Genomic DNA, 18,438 nt, shown 5'->3' with positions numbered 1-18,438 from the left:
CTTTGTCCTCAGTAGTTGCAAAGATAGAGTGATAAGATAATATTTGAGTACCTTTTACTGAAAAGTTGTGAAGCTTTTAAAATATTTTTAGCAGACTAAAAATATTGGTTATATTAGCAACTTTTTAAAGCAGGATGTCCTTTGAGACCAAAAACAAAGTGACAATGAAAGAGAAGCTCTTTGTTCGTTGAACAAATCTTAAATACAAAAGCTTACTGTGTCACGTCACAGTAAATAGTTTAGGAGTTTTGGTGTGTGTTATTTGTTATCCGGATAAGTGTTTCTAGGATATCAGTTCTCTAAGTCTCTCAGAAATCTGTTGTATAACAGCTTTTGCTCAATAAAAATTGGAGATTTGGGGCTTCCCTGATACTTTCCCTCAGTGGCAAAGTATCCGCCTGCCAGTGTGGGAGATGTGGATTTGATCTTTGGTCCAGGAGGATCCCACGTGCCTTGGGGCAACTAAGCCCGTGTGCCACAACTATTGAGCCTGTGCTCTGGAGCCCACATGTCCTAGAGGCTATGCTCCATAACAAGAGAAGCCGCCTCAGTGAGAAACCCATGCACTGCAACTGGAGAGTAGCCCCCACTCACCCCAGCTAGAGAAAAGCCAGCACAGCAGTGAAGACTCAGTACAGCCAAAAATAATAATAAAAAAAAAAATTGAAGAGTCATGGTTGTCACCACACCAGAAACACAGGGAGGCAGAGCCTGTCCTCACTACCTGCTTGGTTCCCTTTTGGGACTCCTTGCTTTCCTTCTGGTCCTTCTCCCTCTGGTCAAGTTTCTGTACAGCCCATTCCTGAGTGCTGACTCTCTGGGGCTCCAAAGGGTCTCATTACTGCCTCCCTGCCTAGCTCTCCTCTCTCACAGTGTGCCATCTTTCCAGAATTACCCCTTGTACCACCAGTTATGATAAGTATTAGTTGGTTTTAAGATGATGTTATGGTTGTTGGTATTTAGTCGTGTCTGACTCTTTTATGACCCCATGGACTGTAGCCCGCCAGACTCCTCTGCCCATGGGATTTCCTGGGCAAGAATACTGGAGTGGGCTGCCATTTCCTCCTCCAGGGGATCTTCCTGACGCAGGGATTGAGCCTGTGTCTTTTGCATTGTCAGGCAGATTCTTTACTGCTGAGCCACTAGGGAAGCCCAGTATTATGGTTCTTAGGAACACAGTAATACTTGAATCCTGCCAGTCTCTCAGGTACCCGCTTTCTCCAAGTTTCCGAGAGGGATGCAGGCATCTCAAAGTGAATGAAGAAAATGCTTTTCCCCTGTATTGGGAGAGAAAACCTTGAATCTTCCTGCTATATCCTCAAAGGCCCATCTAACACACTCACTTCTATGAGAGGATTAAGCCAGAGAGACAGAGCGCCTCCTAGGAGACTCTGGCCCTGCTGCCTTAGCAAATCCTTCAATATGTCTTTAAGATCTGTCTTCCTTCCTGTTTTAGAGATGGTTTTGAACAGTGAGCTTTTCCTAATGTTGAGTTGGTTTATTTTTTTCCCTCAGTTCTTGTCTCATCATAACAAATATTTGGAATGATGGTCTAATTACAACTCAAGCAGGTAGGATTTCTCAGCTCCTGTCTTGTCGTAGCAAGGATACAAAACTGGTTACAGCTCCATTACAGCTCAAGCAGACAGATCTTTTTATTAAACAGACAGCAGTTAGTACACTCCTAACACAAGGGAGTGAGCCAACCCTGAAGGAGTGGCAATGATCTCTCTTGGCTTCCCTTTTTATATTCCACCTCCGCTTCTTGGTTCTGCCCTGTGCAAAATAGGGCTTGTACCCACCACCAATCAGGAAAGGGAGTATATGCTCAAGTCTGATTGATAGTTGCAAGTTATATAACAATAGGCTCTATTGTGCATCTCTTTCCCATAATTCAGTCTGGTATGTATGTATGGATAGAAAATTTATGAACCCTAATGAATTCCTGAGAGTCCCTTGGCTAGGACTAAGTCCCTAGGCTAAGGAGATCAAACCAGTCAATCCTAAAGGAAAACAACCCAGAATATTCATTGGAAGGACTGATGCTGAAGATCCAATACTTTGGCCACCTGATGTGAACAGCCAACTCATTGGAAAAAGACCCTGATGCTTGGAAGGATTGAAGGCAGAAGGAGAAGAGGGAGACAGAGGATGAGATGGTTGGAGGGCATCACTGAGTCAATGGACATGATGAACTTGGGGCAAACTCCATTAGATGGTGAGGGACAGGGAAGCCTGGCATGCTGCAGCCCTTGGGGTCACAAAGAGTTGGACACTATGTGGACACTGAACAACAGCAACAACAGTGGGCTCCCGGCTGTCTAAGTTTACTTGAGGACACAGCTGAGCATCAAGGGCACATGTACTGGAGTTGGAGAAGCCCCTGTGGTTAGTTTGTATCCACTGTGTACCTAGGGCACATATGCAAAAGTTGAAAAGGTCTCTGTTTTTTTTAGAGACTTAAATAAGTCTCTAAATAAGTTAACTTAAATAAGTTAGCATATCTGTGAGCTCTGCTGGGTGTGTTTGGGAAGGGGTTTAGAGATCAGCTTGCATCCTTTTCGGCTATATCACCCCTCCTTGCTCATGGCTAACTTCCTGCTTAACACCATGAATTGTTGTATACCAAATCCCATGGACGGAGGAGCCTGGTGGGCTGCAGTCCATGGGGTTGCTGAGTTGGATACAACTGAGTGACTTCTCTTTCGCTTTTCACTTTCATGCATTGGAGAAGGAAATGGCAACCCACTCCAGTGTTCTCGCCTTGAGAATCCCAGGGACGGGGGAGCCTGTTGGGCTGCCGTCTATGGGGTCGCACAGAGTTGGACACGACTAAAGCGACTTAGCAGCAGCAGCAGCTTTTCCCTTGCGCTCTGCACAAAGCGGTATTAGTGGATTAGTCCTTACTTCTGAAATGCTGGCTGTCGGTATTTATGTGACCTTCTTATCTAAGGCCCTAGGGTGACTGCAGAGAGAATGAAGCTGAAAGGCAGGCAACTCATTCCCCTTCTGCTGCTTGCTGCCCCTCGACTTTAGGCAATTCACTCGACTTCTCTGAACCTCAGTTGCCTGATCTGTAATCTAAGATAATGACTGCCTTTGATATTTTCCTGAAGGCAAGATAAGCTCTTGACATATCTGCCACCTCCCAATTCCTAAACCTCTTATTTAGGCTTTGGAGGAGCCCCAAAGTGTGAGGATTTTCTTTTTTTCATATTCATTTATTTACTTAAAAGGGAATGAAAATGAAGGTGGGAAGCCTCAGCTGCTTCTATGATGTCAGAATAGGTCATCCAAATGGCTTGCTTGCATCCAAGTCTCCAGGCCTCCTGGGAGAACAGATGCAGAGAGCTGGGGGGCCTGGGCCTGGTCTTGGGAATTGCAGGGTGGAGATGTTCTAGGAGAAGGGACTTCTCGTAGCCCCAGCATCTGGCAGTGCCTCCAGTGGCAGCGTGCTGCAAGAAGGAACCAGGTGCTTGGTGGCAGCCTCCAGTTCGTGATTGGCAAGAGTAGAGTTTCTGAGAACCATGAAGCGTTTCTCAGGAGATGAAAGGCAAACACATGAACGGCAGTAGAATCAATTCCTTCCTGATTGAAAAGCCCACCTGACATAAAATTCTAAAATATGTAAACCTATTTCTGAATACCTTTCTGATAACCTTGGGGACTTGTTGGGAGCATGGAGAGTTGAAAACCCTAGCTCATAATAATCATCTAATATTTGGAGAAAAGGAGTTTGCAGAAGAAAAAGTATGATCTAAAAATGAACTCTGGGTTTTTGTGTTTTTTTTTTTTTTTGGCTGTGCCACTTGGCATGGGGGATCTTAGTTCCTCAACCAGGAATTGAACCCACACCCCCTGCAGTAGAAGCACAGAGTCTTAACCACTGGACCACCAGGGAAGCCCTGAGAATGAACTCTTACTGAGAGTCTTATTAGTTTCTTGGTTTTCTTTTTATATCTATTTTTATGATGATAATTTATATCCTTTTCCTCTTAAAAGCCGCCCTCCCCCCCTCTCCCATTCCATCATTCGTCACAGAGTGCCAGGCTGGGCTCCCTGTGTTATACAGCAGGTTTCTACTAATTATCTATTTTATACACGGTAGTGTATATTTGTCCTACCCTCTCCTTCTCCTGCTGTGTTCACAAGAGCAGGGGGCAGCCCTGTCTTTACAGATGGACTAGACTTGTGTTCCATGGGCCTCTCCATCTGTGCACACGCATGGGCTCAGGCTGGTGGTCATGTCTGTGATTCTCGGACTCTTTCCTTCACCTGGCCACAGCCAGTTCTCTGATGCTCCTCAACTTTTTGTCCACTTATATCTAGCCGTATCTGGTGTGTATCTCTTGTGCTTAGGAGCAATTCTGTTGGCTAAAGATGCTGCTAAGTTTACCATGTTCTTCTTTCTCCCTTTGGTCCTTTTGCTCTTTGTGACCACTCGGGGGTGGTCACTGCTGCCTGCTGCTGTGGCTAGGATCAGCGGGCGTGCTCCAGGTGAGGTCAGTGAGGAGCATTAGGACCACCTCTGAAGTCTCCAAGCAGCAAGGTGAGAAGTAGGGGGGAGGCTTCTTTCACCTCCCCTGAGTCACATTGTTACGCAGTGTTACCTGTTACTTGGATAGAAATGCAGCGTCACCTCTACTGGGTGATTTGTAGAATCCCTCATTCAGCCTGAGGCCTGTAGTCAGTCTCTGTAAAACGGCTCAGCATGCGTCTCTGGGCCCAGGCCTGGGAATCCCACAGGTGACAGATGCTTTCTCCCTTCCTCCTTCTCCTTTCCCTATCTTCTTCTCCCTCCCAGCATGTGTCTTTCCCCCTCATGTAAATCAATTCTTGCAAATAGATCCTTGCTGACCACTTGCCTTTTTGTTTCATGTTTACATCTTGACCAGTAAAATTTTAGCATTTGGGATCCTTACTATACTAACAATGTGTGTCATTGGTATATTCATTCAAGTATGCTGTCTCTATATAGAATTCCAGATAAAATACAGGATGTCCAGTTAAATTAAAATGAAAATGAATAAAATTTAACGTGTAGGAGCTTCCTGGTGGTTCAGTGGTTAAGACTTTGCCGTTTCCAGTGCAGGGCATGTAGGTTTGATCCCTGGTCAGGGAGGTAAGATCCCACATGTGTTGCTGCCAAAAAAACCAAAACGTATAACAGAAGCAGTGTTGTAACAAATTCAATGAAGACTTTAAAAATAGCCTACGTTAAAAAAAAAAAACAAAAACCTTGAAAAAATTTAAACTGTAAGTATGTTCCCTGATGTCGCATGGGACATTCGTATACCTTATACTATAAAAAGCATTTGTTGTTCATTTGAAATTCAGACTGAACTAGGTGTTCTGTATTTTTATTTGCTAAATCTGGCAACTCTAGTCTGTTACTTTATTTTTGTGATTATAAAATATTTAAAAAGCTTTTTATGATCATTCTAGATGTTAGTCCAGTTTTTTCCTTTGTAAGGTTTTCTTCAGCCAAAATCTCTCTACAGAAGTCTTTGAGAAACCCAAGCTCAAAAGTTGGAAGGTTGACTCTCATAATCAATTTCTTCCCCAAAGCTGAGAACCCAGCATTGGAAAGCAGAGGTGAAGGAGACAGTAGGCTAGGGCTGGGAGACCTGACTTCAGCAGAAGGAGGGTGGTCTGGGGAGTTTGGAGATCTTGAACATTTTCAATAGAGCTTTGGGAACAGAGATCCCTGGGATATTGCTCATGACCTTGGTTATTGCTCAAAACATGTGTGACATGTTTAAGGAAGATTTACCCAAAGTTAGCACAAACAAAACAGGAAATGTATGAGAGGAGCATCCAAGCGGTTCTGATGTTAACAGTCATGTGTCCTGAGTTCTCATATTCCATGTTTAAAAATACCAAGCTAAGACTCTGTGGATTTATATAAAATGACAGAAAATACTTTTCCCGTAGAGAGATATGAAAATAGAAATAGTGCCTTGAAAACTTTAGCCTTAGAAATATAATCTCTATCGATCTGAATTGCTAATGCAAAAATATTGTGTTTTTATTTTTAAATCTATATGCCTCTGCCTTAAATTTTTCATAAATATTGTAGCAGAATATTAGCTTTCATTATTTATGAATCTGTTGAACTTTGCAAGGATTTGCTGACAGTTAAAAGATTACGGTTTTAAGGATAGTTCATTTTACATCATAAATAACCTAAAAGGTCATTCAGTATTTTACAGTAACATGCAAAGAGCAGATATTGAGAGTATTAGAAGTAGAAGCATTGACAATTACTTTTACAGAGATCCATTGATTAAAAGAACTTGGAAATAAAAAAAATAGAAGTTCAGTGAGGGTTAATATATGTACTTGAAAAGTGATTGTTTTTATGTTTTTTTCTGAAAGTCCTGTTATTTTATTAGTATTTTCCTATATTTGAGCTTGTTGTTTTCTGGTTTGTGGGCATTAATTATGGTATAGGCTAGTCTGTGGGGTCGCACAGAGTACGACACTATGGAAGCGACTTAGCAGCAGCAGGCTGCTCTAACGAATGGACACAAAATGAATGTGGCTTAAGCAAAATAGAAGTTTCTCTTTCTCTCTCACAGACATAGACACTGCAGACACACATAGACAGTCACACGTACTGACACGCGTTTGCTCGCCATGCGTCCTGTCGCTTCAGGTGTGTCCGACTTTGTGCGACCGTATGGACTGTAGCCCAGCGGGCTCCTCTGGCCATGGGATTCTCCAGGCAAGAATACTGGAGTGGGTTGCCAGGCCCTCCTCCAGGGGATCTTCCCAACCCAGGGATCGAACCCATGGCTTCTCCTGTGTCTTCTGCATCACAGGCAATTCTTCACTGAAGAGCCGCCCAGGAACACAGGCCTAAATGTTCTGGGACCAGCAAGCACCCTTCCTTTTCTCAACCCATAGCCTCCCTGTTTGGGTCCAAATTGGCTCTCTCAATAATGGAAGGGTGCAAAGGAACCAGGGGATTTATGTTCAAATGTGTTCAGACCAAGACTCAGAAGTGACACAAATTATTTTTGCTGACATTCCACTGAACAAAACAAGTAGCCACATGAAACAATGGGAAGTATCTGGGGCCCTCTCAGAGTGCTATTTTCTGATTTATTTCACTAACAGATGTTGACAAAATAAGTAGTGAAATTTTTGTTAAGCAGAAACTCTTTTTTAAATATGTCTTTTAGTTTCTAATGAAATAATCTTAGTTAACTTCAATTTAAGATAATAATAAATTAATTCTTATTATATAACTTTATAATAGTATCTGTTCATCATGATATTTTGTGATAATTAATAACTCCATGTAGGATGTGATTGTGTGTGTGTGTGTTAGTCACTCAGTCGTGTCCGACACTGTTTTGTTCTATTTTCTTCCTCATGTCTATGTATATTTTTTAGAAACTAATAATCCTTTTAAAAGTTAATACTGTGTGGGTAGTGAGATATAGAACATTCAAAATGTAATTATATTTCCAAACTTGAAATGGAGTCAAACCTCTTTAATAAAAAATTTGTTGCTTATACTTCTATTTTTAATTCTCTAAGACTACTGTTGTTGTTGTTAGTCACTCAGTTGTGTCTCAACTCTTTGTGAACCCATGGACTGTAGCCCTCCAGGTGCCTCTGTCCACGGAACTCTCCAGGCAAGAATACTGGAGTGGGTTGCCATGCCCTCCTTCAGGGGATCTTCCTGATCCAGGATCCAACCTACATCTCCTGCATAGCAGGCAGATTCTTTACTGTCTGAGCCACGAGGGAAGCCTAGGATGTGATTAACAAAATATAATTGTTACTCTAAATGAAAAATAAGCTAATATCTAGATTTAATCCTAGATGGGGGTTTTACATGCTTATGTTTCTGTTGGATTTACAATTCAGTGTAGGATTTTCTGTTTTCAGAAGTCTAGTATACTGAAACTGGTTTTCAAACATTATGCCAACTGAAGCATTTGTTTTGACTTTCTACTCCAAAAACACTTTTGGAGACTTAATGGAAACAACTTCTCTAATGGAACACTGTTTCCTTCTGTGCTGCTTAATTGTATAATTTAGTTTAAATTATAGATGTTCTGTTACTTGGTGACATGTAAGTTGTGCTGCTGAGAGTGGTGATGATATGAAGGGCTCTCAATGCTTTTGGAAGCTTGGTGACAAGGTACCACTCAGGCCAGTGCGTAGGACCTGCCACCCCATTGGTTAGAGCCCAAGAGATTTGGAGAATTACGAAAAAGGACCTAAACTGTACTGTTTCCCTAGGCTCTTGAAAAATAAAACTCTCCTGAGGGCACTTATTCAATATTTAACTTTCCAGGTCCCTCACCTGGAGATTCTGATTCAGTGGTTCAAGGTGGGGCTTGGGTGTGTGTGTGTCTGTCAACCGCTTCTTATCATCTACTGTGCTGAAGGGCAAGGCAGCATCTTCCTTCAGGGGGTCCTGTGCTCCAAGTGCTAGGTGGGTGGCTGCCAATCACTACCCAGTAGCTTCTTAGGCTCTTTCTCTGCCGTGGAAAAGCTGAGATGACTGTGGCCACTGTCCACTGTCGGCACCTTGAGGTGCACACCTTTGTTATTTGACAGGGAGTAGAAAGATAGCATAAAATATTATCTCTCTGGTCCCAGACTCACTATCTGATGGCAACTACTTTTGTTACCGACCAGGATTCCCCACATCAATAGAAATTGACTTGAGACCAGACAAGAAATTCAGGCAAAGGCTTTATTGGGGCCCCTGCTGCAGTATGGGGGAGTGAGAACAAGCAACAGGTTCCCTTCCTCACTTGCTTCCCGAGGTCGGGCAAGCTTGGTCCTTACATGGGGTGAGGGTTGGGCTGGAGGGGTGGCTTAGATGTTTTGCTCACCCTTTAGGTGGTGGTGTGTACAAGGGGGCATGTACAGTACCCGGCTTTTGTTCTAGGCTCTTCAGATGTGGCAGTTGGGTTTTTGGTCTCTTTGTATCTTTTATCCAGAATTTGCCCCTAGTGCAAATGCATGCAGTTATTTTTAGTCCCACTGTTGCTCAAGGACAGGTGTGTCCAGGTGCAGGCATTGTAGCACTGCAGCAAGGGGCCCGGGGGCCCAAACTGTCTCACTTTCTACAGAGAGGAAATCTTTTTATGACTATGGACACTGCCCCAGGTGTCCATCCTCACGCCCCAGTTCCGAAGCTGAGTTGACAGTGTATGTGCTTAGTTACTCAGTCGTGTCCACCTCTGCGACCCCATGGAGTATAACCTATAGACTCCTCTGTCCATGGAGATTCTCCAGGCAAGAATACTGGAGTGGGTTGTCATGCTCTCTTCCAGGGGATCTTCCTGACTCAGGGATCGAACCCGTGTCTCCTGCATCTCTCGCAGTTTCGGCAGATTCTTTACCCAATGAGCCATTGGGGAATCTCACACTACCTCAGAATTGTGGATTCCTCAGTCTACCAACAATGGCTGTTTTACTTTTTACAATCCTTTCATCTCTAGATTCTTGGTGCCAGAACATTTTCCTCTTCTTTCTTTTTCACTTGTGGGAGCAGGAAAAGTAATGGTCTATGTACTGAAGCCCTCTAACCTTTCTCTGGCTTCGACTAGTTCAGGTTATGGCCAGAGTCCACAATAGGATAAAAATAGCCAGGGCCTACGCTTAGCAGACATGTGGAGACTTTCTTTATCAAACATCTGAACTGAAAACCTCTTCTTCTAAGACTCTGTATCCTTGGTCCTCCAAATGGGGCACTATTTAGAATCTGATTCTAAGCAGGGGTTTTTACACAAGTGTTCTTTGCTCTCCAAGATCCAGTGCATCTGTGCTCCACAGAGTGGGGTGACCATTGACTTTGAGTTAATTCTAAGTGGAAGTGTGCTGCTGTACCATAAATAAAGAGCCTTGAGTCAATAGCGAGATTTTTTTTTTTTTTTTAAAGCAGCATCCTTTAGTGCAGTATGCAGTTGCTTTGAATAGTTAGTAGGCAAGAACTTTCTTTTCTGATGCAGGATGACAAGTGGCTCTAAAAACACACCTCTATTTCTTAGAGTGTCTCCTTGAGGGAAACCACATTGGGGCAGTTTCCGTTCCGTGTGGGGTTAGTACCGTTTTGATGAGACGGCTCACTAAATTTTAGAAGGCACAGAAAGAATCATTTTGAAACCCTCTTACGGTCCTGAGCAGGCACTCATATATAGTAAAATAGGGGGCAGGAGGAGAAGGGGACGACGGAGGATGAGATGGCTGGATGGCATCACCGACTCAATGCACATGGGTTTGGGTGAACTCTGGGAGCTGGGGATGGACAGGGAGGCCTGGCGTGCTGCGATTCATGGGGTTGCAAAGAGTCGGACATGACTGAGCGACTGAACTGAACTGAACTGAGGGATGCAGCAAGTATGTTACGTAATGAACAACCATAAGACCCACCTTCTGGAACACTGAAAATTATCATCATTTGTGGTGATGCGGATGGTATCTTTCTTTCTGGAGACATAGTGGCCATTCAGTAAGCATGGAGCGGCAGTCTTTCTTCTTTTATTTTTCTTCTCCTCTTTGCCATTCTTCAAATGCGACTGTTTTCTCATTTTTATTGTAACAAAGAGAAAGTGTTAGCAGAGAGGAGTCTGGAGGCCCCCTCCTCCCGTGGGCCTTGATTCTTTGTAAGGACACCAAGAAGAATCTAAGGTCTTACCCACGGTGAGAAAGTTTATTGATGATAAGGAAAGAAAGAATACAGAGAACACTTCAAAAGAGAGGTGGGTCACACCAAGGGAGGCAATGGCCCGGGAGGGCTGGAGTGCAGAATTTTTAAGGCAAGGTCATAAGCTAGGAGGTCATTGATTGATAGTCTTGATTGACAGCTGCAGGTTATATAACAAGATGTTCTGCTGTGCATGTCCTTCTCATAATTCAGTCTGTTATAATCAGATGTATGTATGGTCTTCCCAGGCTTTCCTGGTGGCTCAGATGGTAAAGAATCCACCTGCAGTGCAGGAGACCTGGGTTTGATTCCTGGGTTGAAGACTCAAAGAATCTTCGAATTGTGGTGCTAGAGAAGACTCCTCCTGAAAGTCCCCTGGGTAGCAAGGAGATCAAACCAGTCAATCTTAAGGGAAATCAACCCTGAATACGCATTGGAAGGATGAATGCTAAAGCTGAAGCTCCAATATTTTTGGTCATCTAATTTGAACAACGACTCACTGGAAAAGTCCGTGATACTGGGAAAGATTGCAGACAGAAGGAGGAGAGGGCATCTCAGGATGAGATGGCTGGATGGCATCACTGATGCAGTGGACATGAACTGGGGCAGACTTTGGGGGATGGTGAAGGATAGGGAGGCCTGGCATGCTGCAGTCCATAGGATCGCAAAGAGTCAGACAAGACTGGGCGACTGAACAACAACAGCAACAACAAAAACATGGGCTTCCCAGGTGGCGCTGGTGATAAAGAATGGCCTGCCAGTGCCAATCAGAAGGCCAGTGCAGGAGGTGCCAAAGACGCAGGTTTGATCCCTGGGTGGGGAAGAGACCCTGGAAGAGGGCATGGCAGCCCACTCCAGTATTCTTGCTTGGAGAATCCCATGGACAGAGGAGCCTGGTGGGCTATAGTCCATAGGGTTGCAAAGAGTCAGACATGACTGAGTGACTAAGCACACACAATGAGTCTGATGACCACCAAAGGTTACTTTAGTACATGTAGTGTGAGATCTGTGCATGTGCCAGAGTAGGGAAAGTCCCACCAGTCAGCCGGTGGGGGATTTTTCTTACTGCCTGACTATTTTGGAGTACTGATAAGGGCATATTTGGGGCAGGGCTGGTAAATTGCTTGGTGGGATTAGGTGGCCATTGGATGGTTAGCTTTAAAGAAGGGGCCACCTCTTTAAAGTTAGCCACCTCTCAGCTAACTTCCTGCCTAACAAAAGAAATAATAGAATCTAGGCTTTCATGGGCTTGAAAGAATATTAATGATTGTTTAGTTGTCCGACCATCTCTTTAATGCTGGGGAAGCTCTTGCATCTCACCAAACTTCCCTGCTCATATTTATCTTACTCCAAGGAACTAGAAGCAGCTTCCCATTCTTGAGACGAATCATTCTTCTTGTGAATGACTCAGACTGTTGATAGCTTTTTCTCAACTGAGCTGAAAACTGTTTCTAAGTTCTACCTATTCTTTCTCTTTCCCACATGGCCACTCTTCACATGTTTGCTGCCACCATTGATAACTTCACATGAATCTTTTAATAATAACAATAATAACAACTGCCAGTTAGGGCCTTCCCTGGAGGCTCAGTGGTAAAGAATCTTCCTGCCAATGCAGGAGACGTGGGTTCGATCTCTGGGTCAGGAAGATCCCCCAGGAAATGGCAGTCCACTCAAGAATTTGTGTCTGGGAAATCCCATGGACAGAGGAACCTGGTGGGCTACAGTCCATGGTGTCGCAAAAGTGTCGGACATAACTTAGCAACTAAACAACAACAACAAGACTTTGTGGTTAGCACTTTATAGGCATCATCTTGCTTAATTATCACAATAAACCTGCGTGTCAGGTGCTGGTGTGATCTTCATGTCATAGATAAAACCCTGAGGCTTAAAGTGTTTAAGTGATTAGCCTAAAGTCACAGAGTTAAGAAGCCACAGAACTGAGAATTGAACATGGCTATATTGGGGTTTGAATTTGGGTCAGCTTTACAGTGAATTTCCCATTGTTTGTTTAAGAAGCTCAAGTTGCTCTTGAGCTGGTGGCTACAATTGACCTAACAATGTACTTGCTAGTCTGTACTTTGCAGTATCCAGCTTAGATTTAGAAAAAATGTCAATTTTTGGTTTTCTGTCTCCAGTCTTACAGCCTTTCCTCCTCCTTCCTGGACTCTTCAGGATCACTGGATGTGCTTTGAACTGCTTCTAATAGGAATGAACTGTGTCTACAGAGCATGCCTGCCTGTTAAGTTGCTTCAGTTGTGTCTGACTCTGTGCGACCCTATGGACCGTAGCCCGCCAGGTTCCTCTGTCCATGGGTTCTCCGGGCAGGAATACTGGAGTGGTTTGCTGTGCCCTCCTCCAGGGGATCTTTCCAACCTAGGGATCGAACCTGCATCTCCTTACATTGGCAGGCAGGTTCTTTACCACTAGTTCCACCTGGGAAGCCCTGTCTACAGAGCAGGACAGGTAGGTTTCCACTGTGCCGGGCTGCTGGGCCGTGTTCATGGGTGGCGCATGTCTGCTGCTCTACCTGCTCCTCCTTTCACTAGGTGCAGAACCGGTATGTCACCCAGCAGGGCAAGGGAGAGTGGTTGGAAAGCTGAGAAAAAGAATACGTTTCTGTCTTGTTTTGTCCTCTTATTTGAATACATTCCCTGTGGCTTATAAACAGAATAAGACTTATGAGATACTCAGTTTTCTGAGCAATTTTTGATATTTATAAAGCCATTGTTTGAGTATTTTACATCTCTGGGTTGACTTAATCTAGACAGTTCACCCCAGCCTTTTATCAGAGACAGCATAGAACCCCACCTGACTACTGATACATGAAGAGATTTCCCACAAACATGGGAAGCGTAAGTGACCCTAGAGGTAGGAAAGGGGCTTCCCTGGTGGCTCAGTCGTAAAGAATCCGCCTGCCAATGCAGGAGACAAGGGTTCAGTCCCTGGGTTGGGAAGTTCTCCTGAAGGAGGGGATGGCAACCCACTTCAGTATTCTTGCCTGGAGAATCCCAGGGACCGAGGAGTCTGGTGGGCTGGGTCTGTAGAGCCTCAGTCAGACATGACTGTGCACTAGAGGAAGGAAAAGAGGAAACACATTTGGCCATGAGAGTAAAAACGCCAAGCGCATAGGTACACAATATCCGTAATTCCTCTTTCATATGATTTCTTGGAAGTAATATCTTTGAGTGATCTTAAGAGTAATTAATATTCCTGTGCTTCGTACCCACTCAGATCTGCTGCTGGTATGGCTCCTGCATACTCTGGTTCATGTCCTCTATGCTTTAATGTGCTGTGTCATGTGTTTCCTTATTTTCTGCATTGGCTGCTCTCAGTAATGTCGGATGCAGAAGTCCTGGCTGCCCGCCACGTTGGACGACGAGGTGCACTGGCCATCGCTACCAGTGCCTGACGTCCAGAGAGCTAATACTGCTCTGGGCTCCCAGGGCGGCTCTGCCACCCCCAGGCCGGCCAAATGTTTGAGTCCTATCGTAAAACGGCTTAGACTCAAGTTTGGAAAACGCCCTTCCCCACTGCAGAGCATTATTTTTTTTGTAAGTGCTAGTGAGATTTAGCCAGTTCTTGTTACCACAGTGGAGAACAGTCATTGGTAACATGTTGATTTTGATCCCCTGCTGCTGCTGCTGCTGCTGCTGCTGCTAAGTTGCTTCAGTCGTGTCCGACTCTTAGCAACCCCATGGACTGCAGCCTACCAGGCTCCTCTGTCCGTGGGATTTTCCAGGCAAGAGTACTGGAGTGGGATGCCATTGCCTTCTCCGTTGATCCTCTAGTTACTGCCATTTTATCATTTATCTACTTACTATTTTATCATGTTCACCAACGAGTTAGCATGGTCAGGAGGGGAAATCAGAAGTCCAGTTAATTTTAGCAAATTTTGTGGAATGTTCGGTGAAGTTCTGAAAAGGTAGTGCTAGCTACAAAGAGATTTGAGGATTATTCATGGGCTTTGCTTATCTGTGCCCTTCTGGTCATGCACCACTGCAGATAATTGGAAAAGTGCCGTGTGTGCGTTACCATGTCAGGACACTGCTCGACTACACAGTGTGAAATGGCAGATTTGGGTGATGACAATAGCTTGGTCTAAAGCAGTATGATAAAATCAGCGAAAAACACATTTAGAAACAAAAAGACAAAGTTACTGAACAAAACAGAATGCAAAATTAGTTTGAAACTGTAACAGAAGAAAATCCACGTGTTTAATATTCAGTGTATGGACCCATAAAAAGTCAATTAAAGGTTTAAAATTTCAGTGCCGATCCATATGTTACCGCATGTTTCCTTAAGCCCTGGTGCAGAAATGAATGTTTCCAAGAATAATCCTTTCCTCATGAGGTCCCTTAGGCCTGCCCTGCTCACGAGTTGGAGTCTGTTGGTCTAGTGAGAAGAACTGTTTGAAAAATTATAATAGTCCTTCAGATCTGAGAAATGCAACAGGAAAATGTATTGTAGCCAGCACTGTTGATATAATTTTCAGCTTTAAACAATTACGGATTTTCTTTTTACCATCCTTTGTTTGTAGCCTCCTGAGATCGTAACCTGTAGTTTTATTCATTAGTTTTTCACCCCTCTCAAAGGGGAAAAAAAAGAAGTTAACTGCCGGGGAACTGATATGATAAAGATGGCAGGGAGGTAAGAAAGTTCTGAATTCAGAAAGTCTCTACAGGAAGCAGTACTTCATTAAGAAGGTGCACACAAAATTATTTCAACTCTAATTTCAGATTCTGTCTAAAAAAATAAAGGAATTTGATTTTATTATTGCTTCCCTTCCCTTGGGGCTAGAGGTCTGATGACTTTAACACAGTGAAATCCATGTGATGAAAGTGGAGCTCAAAGGCTGTATACTCTCCCCGCCCCGCCACCCCTGCCACAGGGATGTGCCCAGGTAGGCAGGAACTGTCCCAAGAGCTGACACCCTTGAAAACTCACTTCTGCTGTCCCATTTTGTGCCTCTCCTGGCTGTGTGCCAGGACAGAAGAGCAAGCAGGAGTGACTGTGCTATTACTTGATTCCTCAAAAATTCAAACGTGATTTCCAAGACACACAGGCCCCTATCTTGACCCTGGTCCTTTGCCTTCTCAGCATGATAGAGGAGAAAGAAGAGAGGCAGCAATGCCACTTGAAGTCATCCCATGACACTGGAATGTGGACAGGACGGAGAGAGGCTTCCGAGCATCAGTGATGGAGTCATCTCTTAGGAGATCTGCAGTCATTATTTTAAAGAGGAGAGAAGGGTGGTAGGACTTAGAGGGAGACCTGCATGGGAGGCTGAGGGATGGAGGAAGCCAGCTGAGGTCAGCTCGAAGGATTATAGAATGATGGGGCTGGAAAGACAGGGGGGAAACATCTTTATGATCTGTTTTTGGCAGAAGGAAGAACTGGGATGCATAGAGGCTGTGAATTTTCCAAGGTTTCAAAAAAGTAAGATTGACTTTTTTATGGGTAGGTTTTGATGTTATGATAACAGGTTCCAGCACTTCTGTTTGTAGTCTGTGTTGCAGACAGGTGTGAGTGCTGACAGGTGAGGAGGGGAGCGGGTGTGTTGAGGGTCTTCATAAAAGACTCCATTCTTTCATTGTGTCTCCGGTCAGGGCACTGAACTGAGGCTAGATCTTATCCAGATAATAAGCTCTCTTCTATTTTGAGCTTTAATTTCAGAACGGAGTAACAGGAAGCTATTTGAGCTTCAGTTTCAGTTTGCATTAGTGCTACTGTAGATGCAAGTGACACGCATACCATGGAGAGCAGAGACCGCCACCTCCCATACAGTAAGAAAACCCTCCTTCCCCAGGCAGGACTGAGAGTGGGGTGGTACTAAAGGTGTTAAGGATCCATCTTTTCAAAATGCCAGTTTTCTCTTGGTCCCATGATTCTTCGTATAATTGGAAGAGTTCCTGGAGCAAACCAAAGCCGTGGTGGTAACTCAGTCATCCCTGAATTGGATTAGTCAGACCATTACTGATGTCTGTCATGCTGAGATTACAAACCTCCAGGGCATGGGCTAGGTCTTCTCTCCTGTTTTATATTATTTCAAACTTAATATTGGCTCTTGAGAAACACTGATTGGTGATTTAGTATATGATTTAATATACAATATGATTTAATCTAGTATATGATTTAGTGTTTCACCTCAACCACTGTATATAAAAAATGAAAAATTTAAAAAGAATTCTAGTTAACTCTATAAGTGAATGTCAAATTGAAATAGAAAACTAAAACCTCCTGTGAACTTCCCATTTTAAATTAGTGTGACATTCCAGTAGGCTACTGCTTAGCTCAGTATAAAATGTGACAGTAGCTTCTAGAATTGGACCAACACCTATCATTTGACACCTGTGTCCAATTAGTTTTCAACACCTGTGGCTTCCTACATAGTATTGCTGGCATCTACTTCTTATCTGTATGGGGTGATAAATGTTCACTAAATTTCTTGTTATCATTCCATGATATATGGAAGTTAAGCCATTATGCTGTTCACCGTAAACCTATACAGAGCTGTATGTCAATTATATTTCAATAAAACTGCAAGGAAAAAAATAACCAGTCATAATTACCTAGTTCTAGATTCTAGTATCTGGCAGTTGCAGACCTTTATAACATCATTTAAAATTATACAATAATTTAAGAGTTTTAATATTATATTGATTATGCTTAATAGAACTGACAACTGTCTTTATCATTCATCCACTTTTTTTTTTTTTTAAGTTGCTGCATGCAAACTCTTAGTTGTGGCATGTGGGATCTAGTTCCCTGACCAGGGATGAAACCTGGCCTTCCTCTGCATTGAGAGTGTAGACTGTTAGCCATGGGACCATCAGGGAAGTCCTGAACATAACACTTTTAATTATACGTAGAGGCAGTCTTATCCTTCATGCTTGCTTTTCAGGTTGTATTGGAAGCTCTGAAGTTTCTTGCGACTTTAGGGAGATCCACTGGGCTCCAAAGCAACCAGATAGGAATGCTTGTGCATCACCATCCTTTGATCCTCACATTTCATTGTCTCCTTGTTCTTGGTCCTCCATAAAGACAATTAACCACCCCTCCCCTACTCTCCTTAGTACTTCCTCTTTATTTGGCTTGACCCCGTTTCTTCCTGTGTCCAACTGGAGCCGTTCATTAACTCTTTTGTAAATGCTTCATTAACGACCGTGATTAATCACAGCAGTTTCCCTCTATGATGCTAAACTTCCTCTGTCCTTGGTCAGTGTGTGTGTCTTGACCCAGTTCTTGATGAGCTTGGAACTCTATTCATCTTTGAAGGTCTTGAGTAGTTAATTCCAGTGTGTGCCCCTGGTTTGGGCAAAGTCAGAGCTGTCACAGTGTATATTTGTACAGGGCTGCAACCAGCATCTGGTGGATAGTAAGTGCCATGTAGTTCTTAAATGCATAAATAAATAAATTGTGCCCTATATGGACTTGGTTTCCCAGCCCAGACGTTGGTTTGCTTCCATTCCATTTTGCCCTCATTAAGTCCCTTGTTGGGAGCTGTAGTCAGCGATGTGCTGAAGCGGGCTTGCACTGGGTTACCAGTAACTTGTTAAATTTTCAATTTTGTGAACTGGTGGTTAAACAAGGCCATAATTAAAAATTAACTTAAAATTAAATAATTTATTTTTAAAACAGAGGTAATACTCAAGACCCATCCCTTCCTAGTGATATTTCTGCAATTTAATATCATCTATATGTTGAGACTGGGTTTTCCTGGTGACTCAGTCAGTAAAGAATCCAGCTGCCAATGCAGGAGA

The sequence above is a fragment of the Bos mutus genome, chromosome 5 (genome assembly GCF_027580195.1).
Source record: "Bos mutus isolate GX-2022 chromosome 5, NWIPB_WYAK_1.1, whole genome shotgun sequence".
Classification (NCBI taxonomy): Eukaryota; Metazoa; Chordata; class Mammalia; order Artiodactyla; family Bovidae; genus Bos; species Bos mutus.
The sequence above is the reverse complement of the archived record's forward strand: the minus strand, read 5'-3'. Positions refer to the sequence as shown.